The following is a 7,492-nucleotide window of genomic DNA, read 5'->3' on the forward strand; positions in this document are numbered from 1 at the left end:
CTTCTTCTTCTTCTTCTTCTTCTTCTTCTTCTTCTTCTTCTTCTTCTCTCTCTCTCTCTCTCTCTCTCTCTCTCTCTCTCTCTCTCTCTCTGGTATGCAGTTATCTGGTTTTGGTTTGGGAGCACTCCTTCTGTTTTTCTTCTTTGATACTTTAAGAAGGATTATGGGAAGGAGCATATGGGAGGGTTTGAAGGAGGAAAGCAATGGAGAAATATAATGATAAAGAATTTAAAATGTGGACTTCCTGTCTCCTGTCTGGGCTGAGCACAGAGCAGATCCCAGGCGGCACCTCTGTTCCCAACCTCACAAAATCCAGAGGAAGAGGGCCTTCCAGGAGCTCTAACCCAGGCAGTATCTCAGGTAAGGAGACAGCAACAGCTGCCCCAAACAGGGAACTGGGACCCACTGAGACCCAGGAATTCACTACTGGCCCAGAGCACGGTTCCTTCCAGTCTGGGCCTGAGCGCTCAGCATATCCCTGGAGTCAGCTCTGCACCCAATCTCACAGAACCCAGAGGGAGTGGGGCTCCCAGAAGCTCTAAACTGAGCAGTATCTTAGGCAAGGAGGCAGCAACACTTGCCCTAAGCAGGGAGTAACCGGGACCCACTGGGACCCAGGAATTTAATCCTGATCCGGAGCACTGGTTCCTTCCATTCTCCACCTGAGCACTGAGCAGATCTTGGGCCTCAGCTCTAACCCCAGCAGCAAAATCCATCCCAAATAGTTCTGACACAACCAAGATAATAGTTATGACAGGCTCCAGTCAGAGACAGTGCAGATAGCACTAAGGAGATCCAGATGGCAAAAGGCAAGTGCAAGAACATAAGCAACAGTAACCCAAGGTACTTGGCATCAGCAGAACCTAGTTCTCCCATGTTATAAAGTCCTGAACTTCCCATATTACCAAGAAAGCAAGAGCCAGATCTAAAATCACTTCTAACGATGGTGATAGAGGACTTTAAGAAGGACATAAATAACACCCTCAAAGAATTTGAGGAGAACACAGGTAAACAGGTAGAAGCCCTTAAAAAGGAAACAGAAAATCCATTAAAGAATTACAAGAGAACACAACCAAGCAGGTGAAGAAATTGAACAAATCCATCCAGGACATAAAAATGGAAGTAGAAACAATAAAGAAATCACAAAAAGAGACTACCCTGGAGATAGAAAACCTAGAAAAAAAATCAGGAGTCATAGATGCAAGCATCACCAACAGAATGCAGGAAGGAGATAGAATTGAGAATCTCAATTGCAGAAGATACCATAGAAAAGATTGACACAGCTGTCAAGAAAACACAAAATGCAAAAAGTTCTTAACACAAAACATCCAGGAAATTCAGGACACAATGAGAAGACCAAGCCTAAGGATAATAGGTATAGAAGAAAGTGAAGATTCCCAACTTAAAGGGCCAATAAATATCTTTGACAAAATTATGGAAGAAAACTTCCCTAACCTAAGGAATGAGATTCCCATAATCATACATGAAGCCTACAGAACACCAAATAGACTAGGTCAGAAAAGAAATACCTTCCGTCACATAATAATCAAAACACAAAATGCATAACAGAAAGAAAGAATTTTAAAAGCAGTAAGGGAAAAAGGCAAGTAACATATAAAGGCAGACCCATCAGAATTACATCTGACTTCTCACCAGATTCTATAAAAGCCAGAAAATCCTGGACAGATGTCATACAGACCCTAAGAGAACATAAATGCCAGCCTAGGCTACTATACCCAGCAAAACTCTCAATTACCATAGATGGAGAAACGAAGATATTCCATGACAAAACCAAATTTACACAATATCTTTCCACAAACCCAGCACTACAAAGGATAATATCAGGAAAGCTCCAATACAAGGAGGGGAATTATACCCTAGAAAGAGCAAGAAAATAATCCTCTTCCAACAAACCCAAAAGAAGATAACCACACAAACAATGCCTCCACTATTAGCAAAAACAACAGGAAGCAACAATCCCCTCTCCTTAATATCTCTTAACATCAATGGACTCAATTCCCCAATAAAAAGGCATAGGCTAACACGCTGGATATGCAAACAGGACCCAGCTTTTTGTGGCATACAGGAAACCCACCTCAATGACAAAGACAGACACTACCTTAGAGTGAAAGGTTGGAAAACAATTTTTCAAGCAAATGGCCCTAAGAAACAAGCTGGAGTAGCCATTCTAATATCAAATAAAATCGACTTTCAACTTAAAACTATCAAAAAGGATAAGGAAGGACATTACATACTTGTGAAAGGAAAAGTCAACCAACATGAACTCTCAATTCTGAATATCTATGCGCCAAATGCAAAAGCACGCACTTTCATAGAAGAAACCTTACTAAAGCTCAAAGCACACATTGCACCTCACACAAAAATATTGGGAGACTTCAATACCCCACTCTGAGAAATGGACAGATCATGGAAACAGAAAATAAACTGAGATACAGTGAAACTAACAGAAGTTACGAACCAGATGGACTTAACAGATATCTTTAGAACATGTCACCCTAAAGCAAAAGAATATACCTTTTTCTCAGCACCTCATAGTACCTTCTTCAAAATAGACCATATAATTATTCACAGAACAGGCCTCAACAGATACAAAAACATTGAAATAATCCCATGCATCCTATCAGATCACCGTGGTCTAAGGCTGGTCTTCAATAATGACAAAGACAATGGAAAGCTCACATTCACATGGAAACCGAACAATACCCTACTCATTGATAATATGGTCAGGGAAGAAATAAGGAAAGAAATTAAAGACTTTTTAGAATTTAATGAAAATGATGACATATCATACCAAAATCTATGAGATACAATGAAAGCAGTGCTAAGAGGAAAACTCATAGTTATAAGTGCAATACAAAAAGAAACTGGAGACAGCATACACTAGCAGCTTGACAACTCACCTGAAAGCCCTAGAACAAAAAGAAGCTAATACACCCAAGAGGAGTAGAAGGCAGAAAATAATCAAACTCAGGGCTGAAATCAACCAAATAGAAACAAAAAGAACTATATAAAGAATCAATAAAACCAGAAGTTGGTTCTTTGAGAAAATGAGCAAGATAGATAAATCCTTAGCCACATTAACCAGAGGGCAGAGAGACAGTATCCAAATTAATAAAATCAGAACTGAAAAGGGTGACATAACAACAGAAACTGAGGAAATTCAAAAAATCATCAGATCCTACTACAAAAGCCTATACTCAACAAAATTGGAAAATCTGGATGCAATGGACAATTTTCTAGACAAATATCAGTTACCAATGTTAAATCAGGAGCAGATAAACTATCTAAACAGTCCCATAACCCCGAAAGAAATAGAAGCAGTCATTAATAGTCTCCTCACCAAAAAAGTCCGGGACCAGATGGTTTTAGTGCAGAATTCTATCAGACCTTCAAAGAAGACCTAATGCCAATTCTCTTCAATCTATTCCACAAAATAGAAACAGAAGGGACACTACCCAATTCATTCTATGAAGCCACTGTTACGCTCATACCCAAACCACACAAAGACCCAACAAAGAAAGAGAACTTCAGACCAATCTCCCTTATGAACACTGATGCAAAATTACTCAATAAAATCCTAGTGAACCAAATCCAAGAACACATCAAAACAATTATCCATCATGATCAAGTAGGCTTTATCCCAGGAATGCAGGGATGGTCCAACATATGGAAATCCATCAATGTAATTCACCATATAAACAAACTCACAGAAAAAATACCACACGATCGCCTCACTAGATGCTGAGAAAACATTTGACAAAATTCAATACCCCTTCATGACAAAAGTCTTGGAAAGATCAGGAATTCAAAGTCCATACCTAAACATAGTAAAAGCAATATATAGCAAACCAGTAGCTAACATCAAACTAAATGGAGAGAAACTTGAAGCAATCCCACTAAGATCAGGGACTAGACAAGGCTGCCCACTCTCTCCCTACCTATTCAATATAGTACTGGAAGTCCTAGTCAGAGCGATTAGGCAACACAAGGAGGTCAAAGGGGTACAAATTGGAAAGGAAGAAGTCAAAATGTCACTATTCGCAGATGATATGATAGTATACTCAAGTGACTCCAAAACTTTCACCAGAGAAATCCTAATCCTGATAAACAACTTTAGCAAAGTGGCTGGATATAAAATTAACTCAAACAAATCAGTAGCCTTCCTCTACTCAAAAGACAAACTGACTGAGAAAGAAATTATTGAAATGACATCCTTTACAATAGTCACAAATAATATAAAATACCTTGGTGTGAATCTAACCAAGCAAGTAAAAGACCTGTATGACAAGAACTTCAAACTCCTGAAGAAAGAAATCGAAACAGATCTCAGAAGATGGAAAGATCTTCCATGCTCATAGGTTGGAAGGATTAATATAGTAAAAATGGCTATCTAGCTGAAAGCAATCTACAGATTCAATGTAATTCCCATCAAATTTCCCACACAATTCTTCACAGAGATAGAAAGAGCAATCTTAAAATTCATTTGGAATAACAATAAAACCCAATATAGCGAAAACTATTCTCAACAATAAAAGAACTTCTGGGGAATCACCATCCCTGATTTCAAGCTGTACTACAAAGCAATAGTGATAAAAACTGCATGGTATTGGAACAGAGACAGGCAGGAGGATCAATGGAATAGAACTGAAGACCTAGAAATGAATTTCCATACCTATGGTCACTTGATCTTTGGCAAAGGAGCTAAAACTATCCAGTGGAAAGACAGCATTTTCAACAAATGGTGCTGGTCCAACTGGAGGTCAGCATGTAGAAGAATGCAAGTTGATCCATACTTATCTCCTTGTACAAAGCTAAATTCTAAGTGGATCAAGGACCTCCACATAAAACCAGCTACACTGAAACTAATAGAAGAGAAATTGGGGAAAAGCCTCGAACACATGGGCACAGGAGAAAAGTTCCTGAACAGAATGCCAATGGCTTATGCCCTAAGATCAAGAATTGACAAATGGGACCTCATAAAACTGCAAAGACTCTGTAAAACAAAGGACACAGTCAATAGGATAAAGCAGCAGCCAACAGATTGGGAAAAGATCTTCACCAACCCTACATCTGATAGAGGGCTAATATCCAAGGTATACGAAGAACTGAAGAAATTAGACTCTAGACAATCAAAGAACCCTATTTAAAAATGTGGCACAGAACTGAACAAAGAATTCTTAACTGAGGAAGCTCGAATGGTTGAGAAACACCTAAAGAAGTGTTCAGCATCCCTAGTCATCAGGGAAATGCAAATGAAAACAACAGAGATTCCACCTCACACCAGTCAGAATGACTAAGATAAAAATCACAGGTGACAGCAGATGTTGGCGAGGATGTGAAGGGGAACAGTCCTCCACTGTTGGTAGGATTGTAAGCTGGTACAACCACTATGGAAAGCAGTCTGGTGGTACCTCAGAAAATTGAACCTAGTGTTACCTGAGGACCTAGCTATACGACTCCTAGGCATATACCCAAAAGATGTTTCAACATATAACTAGGACACATGCTCCACTATGTTCATAGCAGCCTTATTTATAATAGCCAGAAGTTGGACAGAACCCAGGTGTCCTTGAACAGAAGAACGGGTGTAGAAAATGTGGTACATTTATACAATGGAGTATTACTCAGCTACTAAGAAACAATGACTTCATGAAATTCTTAAACAAATGGATGGAGCTGGAAAATATCATCCTGAGTGAGGTGACCCAATCTCAAAAGAACACACATGGTATGCACTCACTGATAAGTGCATATTAGCCCGAAAGCTCACAATACCCAAGACACAACACATATGGCACATATAACTCATTAAGAAGAAGGAAGAACAAAGTGTTGGTGCTTTGGTCCTTTTTAGAAGGAGTACCAAAAGATTCAACCAGAGCTCCCAAGGTCTAAACCTCCAGCCTGAGAGCACAAAGGGAGGGACTCATGTCCCCACCTGTATAGGTAACTGAGGATGGCCTTGTCCGACATCAGTGCAAGTGGAGGGCCATGGTTCCCAAAAGTTTGGATTCCCTAGGGTTGGGGAATTCGAGAGCAGGGAGATGGGACTGGAATAATGTTTGGAGCACACCCTCATAAAAATAGGAGGATGGGGTATGGGATAAGGGGTTTTGGGGGAGAATGGAGGGGAGAAAACATTGAAAGGTAAATACATAAAATATCCAATAAAAAACAGCTAATGGGTCTGGAAAAAAAGATAGTGTACTTATTTCAAATTATTTTCAAAAGTTTCTAGGAAATGCTAATTGGCTAAGATCTTATTTTAAGCTCTCCACAAAAGAATTTAAGTCTCTATTTAATATTCTCAAGAGAGATGTTAATCCTAATTTCCCTCAACAATTAATTGACAAAAGAGGAGTAATCTCACAAAAAGTAGAAGAAGCTATTATTAATTGATATATTATATAGTCTGATTAGTTGTTGGCTGTTCTATAACAGTCCTTTGATAAAAGAGATTATTAATATAGACTTATATTTCTTTAAATAGTGTCTTCATGACTCTCTGAGTGTAGAAGGAGCGGCTGCTGGCGCATTTGCCCTGATTTTACAAGAACTCTGAAAAATTGGCTTTAAAAGCAAAAGAGGGGGAATGGTATCCCCCCCCAGAAAGAGTCCTTCGAAATACTCTTCATCATGCCTTGTTCACTTTTAACTCTCTAAACCTGAAAGCTCATGGCAAATCTGCTGCTGACTGCCTCTGGCATCACCGAGACCAATAAAAACTATACCACAGCTATGTGGAAGGACCCTCTTACCCTTAAAGGGAATGGCCCAGACCCAGTTCTCTTATGGGGCCAAGGATTGATATGCCTGTTTGATACCACAGAAGGCACAGCTAAATGGCTACCAAAAAGACTAATGAAATACATGGATACCCCCACAAAGCCAGGCCCAACCATAAATAAGATGAATAACAACTGACATCCAGTGAAGAAAAATCTCCCTGAGAACTCCCTTCTTTTTCCTTTCCAGGTAAAAATGAATCACCCATGATGTCTGCTGTTAGAAATTCTAATCCAGATGCTGGCCTTCAAACTTATATTACTCAGAACTTCGACGGGCCATTGACAAGAATATCATACAGCTAGAGATTGACAACACTAATCTGAAGAAATCCCTCATTTTGCTGTCTGAAGAGACTTCCAAAAATTTCAAAGGACTTTATTGGACTTAATTTACTCTTTTACAATAGAAAAGACTGTGTACAGCTCTTGATTGTATATGGTCCTTAAAGAAGAATGTTGCCTTTACATAGACAAGACAGGGATGGTTAAAGAGAGCATGAAAAAGGTCAGAGAAGGCTGTGAGAAAAGACAGAGAGAGAAAGATAAGAGCTGGTACAAGAATTGGCTTTGAACCTCTCCATCATTGTCAACCCTACTTCCTCCCATCTTGGGACCATTAATTGGATTATTTTTGCTTATTTCTTTTGGTCCCTGGGCCTTAAATAGACTGACTAACTTTGTGA

At 39.3% G+C, this 7,492-nt stretch overlaps 1 long non-coding RNA gene across 2 annotated transcripts in view; it reads left to right on the forward strand.

Annotated features, from left to right (window-relative positions):
- LOC114625408 overlaps positions 1 to 7,120 on the forward strand; it is an 86,624-nt gene extending 79,504 nt beyond the window's left edge. For both annotated transcript variants that reach the window (XR_003712075.1, XR_003712076.1), the window contains 2 exons: positions 271 to 360; positions 6,997 to 7,120. This is a non-coding gene — a long non-coding RNA (uncharacterized LOC114625408). The remainder of the gene's footprint in view (positions 1 to 270; positions 361 to 6,996) is intronic.
- The last annotated feature ends 372 nt before the right edge of the window (positions 7,121 to 7,492 follow it).

Source organism: Grammomys surdaster, unplaced genomic scaffold (assembly GCF_004785775.1).
Source record: "Grammomys surdaster isolate TR1022 unplaced genomic scaffold, NIH_TR_1.0 217, whole genome shotgun sequence".
In the NCBI taxonomy this organism is placed as follows: domain Eukaryota; kingdom Metazoa; phylum Chordata; class Mammalia; order Rodentia; family Muridae; genus Grammomys; species Grammomys surdaster.